Genomic DNA, 12,055 nt, shown 5'->3' on the forward strand with positions numbered 1-12,055 from the left:
CAAACGTCCTAAACTTTAAGTATATTCTATAACTAGATTTCTGCGTAAATTTGGGACAATTTAAATTTTTTGGTTAATCTCTCTCATATTTGATTTTTGAATTATTTTATGATTAAAATAATAAAGAAAATCAATCCGAACATAGTATTGATTCTTTGTAGATTTTATTTTTTTAAATAAACATTAATTATATTATATATCATCACTAAAATTGGATTTTCATTTAATGATATATTATTTTATTTATTAACTAATATGATATATATTTCTAAAATTAAGGAATACAATATATGATAGTTATGATTTTTCCTTTTGTCAGACGGTGTACATCACCATGTTGAATGAGAAATTTTGGATTAATCACAAGTTTCCACGTCATTTACTAAATTAATGACGAAATTCCAAATCATTAAATTTGGGTCAATTAAGAGTTGACATATGTCCGGAATTGAAGTTGAAGACAAATTTCAATGACACCATGTGTTTTTATCATGACCATTGAATCAATTAAGATTAATTTGGCCTAATTTGATATTATTATTTGGTTCAAAATCCAACTAAGTCCAAAAATAGGCTGAATTTGACCCAAATGTCAAATCATGTCTAAATCCGATTAATTGGGCCCAAAGGCCAGACCATGAACCAACTAAGCCCAAGTACAACTAATTGGGCCCAAATGCCAGACCCATGGATCAACCGAGCCCAAGCCCACCTGTGAACTCTATAAATAGAGAAGCTCTTTTCATTTGGAGAGGTCAGCAATTCTATACTCCAGAGAGCTTATAGGGAATTCTCTACAATCAGAAGACTCCTTGACTCATGAAGTTGACCACACCTGAAGACTGAAGTCCTTCGAAGATACAAGCATTCTGAAGACTGAAGTCCTTTGAAGATACAAGTAATTCTACCTTCAGAGATCCCAGAGAGAATTCATCAACAAGCAGAAGACTCCCAAGACTCCTGAAGCTGCACTCTTAGAAGACAAAAGACCCTTGAAGACACAAACACTCTTTCAAGACTTTTACTTCAAGAACATTCGGTGTTTTTCTTCTTCAAGTCAAGCACATCCACCCAACCGAGAGAGAATCAGAGGATCAAGTACTAGAGATCGAACTACATCGCATCAAACCAACCTCAACATCAATACCAATACAAAGTTCAAGTTCCATGAAATAAATTTCTATTGAAATCTCGTGCGAACAAATTTATCCAAGAACAAAGGTCGATCATCTAAGAAGATCAACAAGTCTAAAGGCTGATCGCCGATCGTCCAAGAAGATCAATAAGCCCGTTGGTCGTCCAAGAAGATCATCAACCCCAAAGGCCGATCATCCAAGAAGATCAACAAGCCCAAAGGTTGATCGTTCAAGAAGATCAACAAGCCCAAAGGCTGATCATCCAAGAAGAATAACAAGCCCAAAGGCCGATCCTCCAAAAATATCAACAAGCCCAAGGACGATCATCTAAGAAGATCATCAAACCCAAAAGTCGATCCTCCAAGACGATCAACAAGCTCAAAGGCCGATCATCCAAGAAAATCAACAAGCCCAAAGGCCGATCGTTCAAGAAGATCAACCAACTTAAAGATTATAGTTTATTTTTGAAAGCATCAAAATACTATGTATTAGAGATTATACTCACTTTCCACAAAATTAATACAAATACAAAGTTCAAGTTCCACGAAATAAATTTCTCTTGAAATCTCGTGTGAACAAATTGGCACGCCCAGTGGGACATCTCTACCTCTCATCTCTCTCTTGTCATCTAGGTCAATAAACCTACAAATGGCACCAAAGAAAGTTGTATACAAAACTATCGTCGCAAGCGATACTTACATAAGCTCTGTCATCACGAAACAACTAATAGAATCTACTAAAGGCGGGATCGTTATTAGAGAAAATCCCTTGTTCGACGGCTATGTTTCTGCTACTGATCCATCAGATAAAGAATTGTACTTTGATGTAGTATCTATCATAGTGACTGATGTAATGGCTGAGTCAGCCATGGCAAAGATGGAAAGGAAGATAAATTTCCTAATGAAAACTGTTGAAGAGCGAGATCATGAAATCGCTGCTTTAAGAGATCAAATACAAGCTTGAGAAACCGCTGAGTCGAGTCAATCTCCAACTAGAAAAGCCAATGACAAAAGAAAGACTGTCTTGCAGGAAGACTAGCTGTAACAATCTACCTTTGTTACTACCTTGTCAGTTCAACAGCTGCAGGATGTGATTACAAACTCCATAAGGGCTCAGTACGGAAGACCATCACAGTCCTCATTTATCTACTCCAAGCCGTACACCAAAAGAATCGGCAACCTGAGAATGCCAGCTAGGTATCAATCTCCAAAGTTTCAGCAGTTTGATGAAAAGGGCAATCCAAAACAACATATTGCAAACTTAATTAAAACCTGCGAAAATGCAGGAACTAGAGGAGACCAGCTAGTCAAACAGTTCGTCCGTACCTTGAAAGGAAATACTTTCGATTGGTATAATGATTTAAAGCCAGAAGTGATTGACAGTTGGGAATAACTAGAAAAGGAGTTCCTGAACTACTTCTACAGTACAAGGCGCACTGTTAGTATGATGGAGCTAACGAACACCAAAAAGTGGAAGGGAGAGGCAGACATCGATTACATCAACCAATGGAGAGCATTGAGTATGGATTGCAAATATAGACTCACTGAATTATCTGAAGTGGAAATGTGCACTCAAGGCATGCATTAAGAGCTTCTATACATCCTACAAGGGATAAAACCTCGTAAATTTTAGAAGTTGGCAACACGCACTCATGATATGGAGTTGAGCATCGTCAACAGGAGAATTAAAGATTTCCTAGTCCCAGAAGGGAAAAAAAATACAAGAATGAATCCAAGGGCATTGAAAAGATTGTGGATAGTGCCACAAAAGAATCTATGGTCGTTCATGTGACCCCGCAGAAATTTTCCTCCAAAGGGAAACAAACAAAATTTGAAAGAAGGCACAATGAGGGCGAGAAGCGTTGTCCAACTCTTAAAGAAAGACAAGAGAAGGTTTATCCATTCCCTGACTCTGATGTGGCAGATATGTTGGAGCAACCGCTAGAGAAGAAACTTATTCAACTATCAGAATGTAAGTGGCCAGAACAAGCAGGAAAAATAGATGATCCTAACTACTGCAAGTATCATCAGGTCATTAGTCACCTAGTTGAAAGGTGCTTTGTGCTGAAGGAACGAATTCTGAAGTTGGCTCGTGAGAAGAAGATTGAGTTAGAGTTGGATGAAATAGTTCAGACAAATCACGCTACAGTAGCCGCAACTTCAAGTGTTCTAACACTGTTTGTGTCCCATGCTTAAAGACAAAGCTTGATCCAGTTCGGAGCCTTCGAGCCTATAGTTGTTTGGTTCTAGCAAGAGATTTAAATAGAAAATTCCAAAAATAAAGATGAGCTCGTTGGAGATGACAACGAAGGGTGGATAGTTGTGACTCATCGAAAAAGAAGACAGCCAAACTCCACCCAAAAAGAGTTGCGTTCCTATCGAATCTATAGAAGAAGGAACAAGACTCATAAAAAGAAAGGCAAAAAGATGACATGGAAGCCTAAGCCTGCTAAGAAAGAAGACAAGGACTTCCCTCAATTCTGACGGCCAGCAACTTTGACGGAATTTCTCTTAAGAAGCTTTCTCAATAATCATCCGGAGAAAGTATCATAAGTTATTGCATGTCACACTATTGGCATAGTGGAAGTCGATAACAATCATATAACTGCTAAAGAAGTCAACAACTCAGAAGAAATGAAGCAAAGAACTTCTGTCTTCGATCGTATCAAGCTTTCAAGTGCTCGATCTTCAGTCTTTCAAAGATTAAGTATGGCCACAGTAGGAGAAGAAGACCAATGTCCAACGACTACTTCTACTCGAACTTCAGCCTTCAAAAGGCTAAGTATATCCACATCAAAGAAAGACCGACTTTCAGCATCTTCTTTTGACTGTCTCAAGACAACAAGTGATCAACATAAAGGAAGGATGAAAATCTTGAAGGCGACGTCATTCCATGAAGAAAATAACGACGAAAAAATTCACAGTCGTGTCCCTTCACGCATGAAGAGGAAATTTTTTGTTGACATAAGTACAGAAGGTTCCTTGATAGTGAAGCCAAAACCCATCATATTGACGAATCCTACAAATGAAAAGAATGATCAAAACCATGATGAAATAAGAGCTTCTGAAGCTCCTCATCGCAAGAGCCTAAACTGCATGATGTTCCTAGTCTGCATGAGCTTAAAATGTGAACGACCCCCAAAAAAAAAAAAACTTTGTACGAACTACGTTACAACTTGATCCCTGTCATTATAAAGAGTACGTAGGCAACTTAAAGAAATTTAAGTTCAATCGTACATAAAAAAAAACATTCTTTACGAACTATGTTATGACTTGATCCATATCATTATAAAGGGTATGTAGGCAACTTAAAGAAATTTAAATTCAGTTGCGCATAAAAAAAAACATTCTTTTTGAACTACATTATGACTTGATCCCTATCATTATGAAGGGTACGTAGGCAGCTTGAAAGAAATTTCAAGTTCAGTCCAATAAAAAAAAATCCTTGAACTACGTCATGGTTTGATCCATTTATTTAAGGGTACGAAGGCAACTTAAAGAAATTTAAGTTTAGTCTATTAGAAAAGGTACCACACCACCTAAGTATGATACTAAAAAATTGATGTTGATCATCTCCATTAAAGAATGACACTCCAAATTGAAGATGTTCATCCCTATTGGGGGCAACACAATGAATTGAAGATGTTTATCCCTCGTAAGGAGCTAACACAGTAAATAAAAGGCACACACTTGGAATGTGCTTCGCTTCCTCTTAAAAATCAAACTTGGATGCTCCTCCATCTTCAAGTTCAGAGACTTCGTCGAATGCTCAAGTCTGGAGGTTTTGTAATGCCATCTTCATGCTCAAAGTCGCGAAGTCGAGCTCAATGTGAAGATTCATTGATGCTTCATCAAACTCAAGTGCAGAGGATTCACCGATGCTTCAAGCTCAAATGTGGAGGGTTCACCGATTCTTCAAGCTTAAGTGCAGAGGATTCGCCGATGTTTCGTCAAACTCAAATGCGGAGGATTTGGCGATGCTTTGTCAAACTCAAATGTGAAGGTCTCGTTGATGCTTCTCCATCTTCAAGTTCAGAGGCTCCATCAATGCTGCTCCATCTTCAAGTTCAAGATTAGCGTGCATGACCCTACGTCCATCTTCAAGTTCAAGATTGGCGTGCATGGCCCCACTTCCATCTTCAAGTTCAAGATTGATGTGCATGGCACTGCTTCCATCTTCAAGTTTAAGATTGATGTGCATGGATCCACTTCCATCTTTTAGTTCAAGGTCTGTGTGCATGGCTCCGCTCCGTCTTTAAGTTCAAGGTCGGTATGCATGGCTCCGCTCCATCTTCAAGCTCAAGGTCAATATGCATGGCTCCGCTTCATCTTCAAGTTCATGGTCAGTGTGCATGGCTCGGCTCCATCTTCAATGACTCAGTCTACAAAATCATGACCCAACTTCGCTTCATCTCCAAAGTCTAGCATGGTTCGCTTCATCTTCAAAGTCGTGGCATGGCTTCGCTTCGTCTCCAAACTGATGGCGCGACATCGCTTCATCTATAAAATTTTGGCGTAGTTTCACTTTATCTCCAAAGTCTGGTGTGGCTCGCTTCATCTTCATAAGTTTGGCATCGCTTTGCTTCATCTCTACAAGTCTGGCCTGGCTTTGCTTCATCTCCACAAGTCTGGCGTGGCTTCGCTTCATCTCCACAAATCTGGCATGGCTTCGCTTTATCTCCACAAGTCTGGTGCGGCTTCGCTTTATCTCCACAAGTCAAGTGCGGTTTCGCTTCATCTCCAAAAGTCAAGTGCGGCTTCGCTTCATTACCGAAAGTCAAGTGTGGCTTCGCTTCATCTCCGAAATTCAAGTACGGCTTCGCTTCATCTCCGAAAGTCAAGTACGGCTTCGCTTCATCTTCGAAAGTCAAGTGCGGCTTCGCTTCATCTCTGAAATTCAAGTGCGGCTTCGCTTCATCTCCAAAATTCAAATGCGGCTTCGTTTTGTAAGGAAAAAAAAAAAAGAAAACGAAATAGAAAAGATCAAAAAAAAAAAAGAAAAAAAAGAAACAAAAAAGGAAAACGAAAAAAGAAAGAAAAAGGAAGGAAAATTGAAAAGAAAAAAAATAGAAAAATAGAAAAAAAAAAAAAAGAAAAAAATAAAAAAAAAAGAAAAAATGGAGGTTGTCGTCACCGGTGCTCTCAGCTTGGTCATGCACATCAGTTTGTGGGTTGTCGTCACCAGTATTCATGGGTTTTCGGTTAGTTTTCGTCGGCGCGTGGGTGTTCTCGTGGGTTGTCGTCACCGGTTTTCCTTAGATCTCCGTCATTGTGGGCTTCTTCCAGTGGTGGATCATCATCATGTGTGTTCTTCGATCATTTTCGATTGGTTTTCGTCGGCGCGTGACTTTCCCAGAATGTTCTTTGCTAGCGCGTGGGTTGTTCGGTTGTTCGCGTGGGCTTTCTTGTAGTGTTCTTCGTTGGCGCATGGGCTTTCGATTTTTCAGATCGGAGGGCTTTCGGTTTGTCGTCGGCGCATGGGCTTTCGGTGGTTTCGGTCTTAGAGGTGGGTCGCCGGCATCGTGGCCAGCTTGCCGTTTGTCAGATCTTCCGTCTTAACTCTGTTTGCAAAGGTCTGGTGCTCGCCGATGTTCCAATTTTCGAGCTTCGGTTCGGATCTCTTCAAGTTTGTGGGTTGTTTAAGTTGTTTGCTTGGAAAGGTATAATTTTTATTTCATTTGAATTTTCAATTTAGTAATTTAAAGTTATTTAATTCATTTTATTTTTTATTTTAGTGATTAAGCTTATTGAAATTTTGAAATATTGGAATTAAATTAGTTGAAGAATATATACTTGGTTGGTAGTCTTGAAATTTGTTGATTATTGATTGGTGGTTCAAAGTGTTATTTAGGAGTTATTTGAAATATTTTTTGGTTATGTTTGAGAGAAAAGGTGGTGAAGAAAATGGAATACAATGGTGTTGTGTAGTGGAGATCTTGTTAATGATATTTATAGGATCATCAAAGAGACGAGTAAATAAAATAAGAACTTGAGAAGAAGATGAAGTTTGTGCCCTTTTGCTTTGTTTTGAATATTTGAAAGGGGATTCATTTGGTTTATAGAAAGAAATAGCAACGGTACAGGAAGTGGCGTAAACAAGAAGAATAATATTAATCGATAAATAATACTTATTCGCTTGGCTTTTACATAATTGGAGAATAAGGAAACATAAGGTACATGAATAAATATAAGATAAAAAAACAAAAATGACAATACTTAATGGGCTAAATATATACATATATAAAAAGTTGAGAAATTTCATTAATTTTATGTTTGTTCCAATGATTAAGCTTCTTAAATTTGTTGATGTTGCATATTTTACAATCATAATTGTATGCTTTTAAATTTTTCCTTGTTATTGTTTTTCTTTTTTGTAGATTAAGTTGCATATTTTACAATCATGGATAAGTCATGGATGAAAATGAATAGAATGTCAACTGGGTATGGTTTAGGGGTCAAGATGTTTATTAAAAATGGTCAACAACATTCAAATATACCGAATGTCATGAGTGATCTATGTTTGAAGTGTGTGAATGCAAAGACTCTAAATGTGAACAAAATAAGAAATCACTAATTGTTTAATGGTATAGATCAAAGTTATCTACTAGTGAAAGGAGACAAAGTTGATGAGGATGTTGATGTTGATGACACAATTGGAATGTTTGAGGTTGCATACAATAACTATTTTAGTGAAAAATCCGATAATTTTGAAGAATTATTAGATGATGCAAAGAAACCATTGTACCCAAATTGTAGAACTTTTTCCAAATATCTACATTGATAAAATTACATAATTTGAAAGCTAAATTTGGATGAGCGATAAGAGTTTCACTGAGTTGTTGGAATTAATTTATGACATATTACCTAGTCTTAATGAAATTCCAACATCTACTTATGAAGCAAAAAAGATGTTGGGTACTCTTGGAATGAAGTACGAGAAGATTCGTGCATGTAGCAACGATTATTGCTTGTTTAGAAAAAACTCTCTAATGCAAATGTATGCCCCATTTATGGTACGTTAAGATGGAAGCTTCAAAAATTTAAAGGAAATGGCTAAGAATATCCCATTAAAAGTCATGTAGTATTTTATTTCTCCCAATTCCAAGATTTGAAAGAATGTTTCGAAGCAAAGAAACAATAAGTTTATTGACGTAGCATGCTAAAAAAAAAAAAAGAAATAGATGGTTTATTAAAACATCCTAAAGATGTCCCTATCGTGGAAAAAAAAATAGACAATTTGTGGCCAGAGTTTGGGTCAGAACCTAGAAATCTTCGTCTTGCTCTTTCGAGAAATGGGGTAAATCCACATGGAGATCTTAGTAGTATATATAGTTGTTGACCAGTGATGTCAGTGACGTACAATCTACCTCCATGGTTGTGCATGAAGCAAATTTTTTTTATATGACTGCATTAATATCTGGTCCTAAACAACCGGGAAATGGCATAGATTTTTATTTAGCTCCGTTAGTAGATGATTTGAAAAAACTTTGGAAAGATGGGGTAGAATGTTTACGATGCATATGAAGAACAACGTTTCATGCTTAAAGCTGTTTTATTATGGACCATTAATGATTTTCCCTACGTATGGTAACTTGTGTGTTGTACGGTTAAAGGATATCATGCATGTCCAATTTGTGGAGAGAAAACTTCATCCACTTTATTTACCAAAAGGGAAGAAGATGGCATATCTCGAGCATTGTCAGCTGCTTCTTTTATCAGACCGAGTAAGGATGAGTTGGATCAAGCTCATCTTTTTGTCACTCAAAATGTAAATGATGTGCTTCCTTACGCTGAGTATGTAGATCTCCATCTTATTCTCGTTTTAGGTTACTTGATTATTCGATAATCTACTAACTTTGTCATTTATAATAGGCAACATATGGATATTTTGTCTAAACTCAATTCGGAAAAAAATAAAAGTAGAAAGTGGCTTCAAGAAGAACATAATCGTACATTCAGTCGGTGGTTGTCCACACGAGTAATCTCTAGAGACCTACTATTTGATGTATAATTAAATGTTAACTACTAAAATATTATAAAATATATAGTAGGTTTCACTAGCTCTCAAAGTTCCCAAAAATTCCATATCGCCTTCTTTAAGATGGATAGCTAATGGATCTTATCCAACTGTGGCAAATATATTCTGGTTATGTGGTCAATGGTTACTACTATCACACAAAGAATCGCGATGATGTTAGGAGGGTTCAAAATAGTGGAGTTAGTATAACGGCTACCACAATGCAAGTCTCTAGTGCTATGGACAAAAGCCCCATCATGTCAAATATGACCTTTTATGGTGTAATACAAGAAATATGGGAGCTTGACTATCATGGATTATCATTTATTTTATTCAATGTAATTGGGTTGAGAATAGAATTGGAGTCAAAACAGACGAGTTTGGGTTTACTATTGTGGACCTCAATCGTATTGGACATAAATCAAACCCATTTATTTTGGCCTTCCAAGCAAAACAAGTCTTCTATGTAAAAGACCCCGCAAATTCGGGTTGGTCAATTGTTTTAACATCTCCACAACAAAAATTGAGGATGATTTTTATGAAGAATAGGAGATATTCTACAAGAGTGTGGTTATGGAAGTATGCAAAGAATGCCCAATGTTGATACATCTATTGAGATTAATGATACAACATCTACATATATTAGAAATGATTGTGAGGGTAGATGGGTTGATAAATGATGTATTAAACATAGTACGTCATTTACTATGGTTATATGTATTTATTTAAATATAAGATTATATGTTTTTTGTGTGAGTATTTTTTTTTCCAGATTGACATGGAAAATTCAGCAAGTAGCAGCGAGGATGATATAAATATGATCCACAAAAGCATAGCAGAATAAGTATTCCACGTGGCCCAACTACAATGTCTGAGTTGACCAAATAAGAACATCTGGGCAATGATTGACCATTGATTATAATGAACATGGACAACCGATTGGATTTAGAGCAAAGAACACAAAAACACAACATTCGATGATGATGTGTCATGTTTAACTGTTAAAATTCTGATTGACATTGTCATGGGAGAGAAAATTTACCTATACCAATTCCTGTGAAGGGTAAAATAGAGTCCTTAAATCAAGCAATGGACAACTTCGTAACATGGCCTCGTGAACTTGTAGTTATGGTTGACGAGAAAAAAGTATGCCGCTTTTTTCAGTATATGAGTTTGGTTATTTATTATTTTTCCTACTTTGAATTTTTTAACTTTGGTTATGGTAAACCATTCAACAATTAAGAGCTTCAGCCAGTCCTCCAAATATGCTGACGCTAATGGTAACATCAAACTCTTGAACGGACATGCCATGCATAACATGAACGATGTAGACATGAATCCGTATCAATTTGGACGAGCATATATTTGGAAGGGACAAATTTATTTATTTAGGTCGCGATGATCTGATCCAATATTGTAATATGGTTGAAATAGGCTACATGTGTATTTTGACATACATTGCGTAAGTATTACTCATCTAGATTCACTCATGTATACTTTGTTTCATGTTTAAATAATAACTTTTACTTTGTTTAGGTATCATTGGGATGAATGTGGTTGATATTACGAAGAAGTTTTTTTTTTTAATTGATCAAACAAGAATATCGCCACATATGAAATCTCAAGATATTTGATCCAAAATTTATCCAATCAACTAGAACTGGCTAATTTGGACCAATTAGTCCTTATTCCATATAATACAGGGAAGTAAATACAAGTTCTTAAGTTATTTTTTAATTTTCATTATACCCGTACTAATATTTCAAAATTGTTGCTTATTATAGTTATCATTGGATATTGATTGTAATCAATCTACAAGAAAATTGTGTTTATATTTTGGACTCTCTTCGAAGTAAGGTTCACGAGGATTTTCATAGAGTTATAAATATGTAAGTGTAATTGAACTTTCTTAGCTCTTAATTAAAGTATTTATGTTTAACTAAAATTTTCAAACTATTTAGTGGATTGAAAACATGGCAAGCCAAGCACGATCTCCAACACCATTGGTCTTCTCCAAAATGGTAACCTGTAAAGGTAAATTTGCATTCATTTTTTAACAATTTATGTTTATTCGAACATAAGAATAATTGTTTTCAACTTCTTTATATGCAGTGTCCCTGCCAATTAGATTCTGTAGGATGCAGGTACTATGTGCAAAAGTATATAAACGAAATAGTGCATAATCCTACTACTCCTATTATTAGTCTCGTACATAAATTATTTATTTTTTATATACTAGCTTTAATTTAATAAATGGATGTAAACTTATGTTGAATTTATATTTTTTTTCCTCTTTGTAGTTCAATACAAAAAATGCATATACCCAATGAGAGATTGACGTAATTCGAACCCAATAGGCAAGTTTTGTTGGCCGATTTGTGTAAGAATGTAATTCTTATTTTTTGTCTCAATAAAATGTAAATGCTAGCTTAGAATGAATGCAAATTTATCTAACCATGATCTGTTTATTGGAAGATTTATGTATAATATTTTTGTGTTTATGGGGTATTTGGTGTTAAGTATTCATGGAATTAGTACTAATGATATTTGTGAATGAGAGAAATGATGATTTGGTGTAAGTATTCTATGAAAGTCTGTTATTGTTATACAAATGTTGGTGATTAGTGTGTTTATTTCATATTTGATAAGTATATGTAATGGATTGGAAATATTAATTCTTGTTTGTGGATAAATTCATAGGTGGAGGACAAATATTGATGGCTTGCCATGCAAATTTTTTTATACTTTTTAATAAAAAAAATAATGACAGACATTTCTTGACCCAACACGAGATATATAATGTCGTTTTTAACTTTTTGATCGAAAAAATGGATTCAACAACGGAATTTTAAAAAAAAAGGACAATAATTGATAAAACGGACAGATTCTGGATTTCAATGTCG

General features: G+C 35.8%; 1 pseudogene; it reads left to right on the forward strand.

The window, feature by feature from the left end:
* The first annotated feature begins 5,798 nt into the window (after positions 1–5,798).
* LOC150038084 (uncharacterized) lies at positions 5,799–11,536 on the forward strand (annotated as a pseudogene).
* The last annotated feature ends 519 nt before the right edge of the window (positions 11,537–12,055 follow it).

The sequence above is a fragment of the Benincasa hispida genome, chromosome 2, assembly GCF_027475165.1.
Source record: "Benincasa hispida cultivar pf3 chromosome 2, pf3_genome.v1.1, whole genome shotgun sequence".
In the NCBI taxonomy this organism is placed as follows: domain Eukaryota; kingdom Viridiplantae; phylum Streptophyta; class Magnoliopsida; order Cucurbitales; family Cucurbitaceae; genus Benincasa; species Benincasa hispida.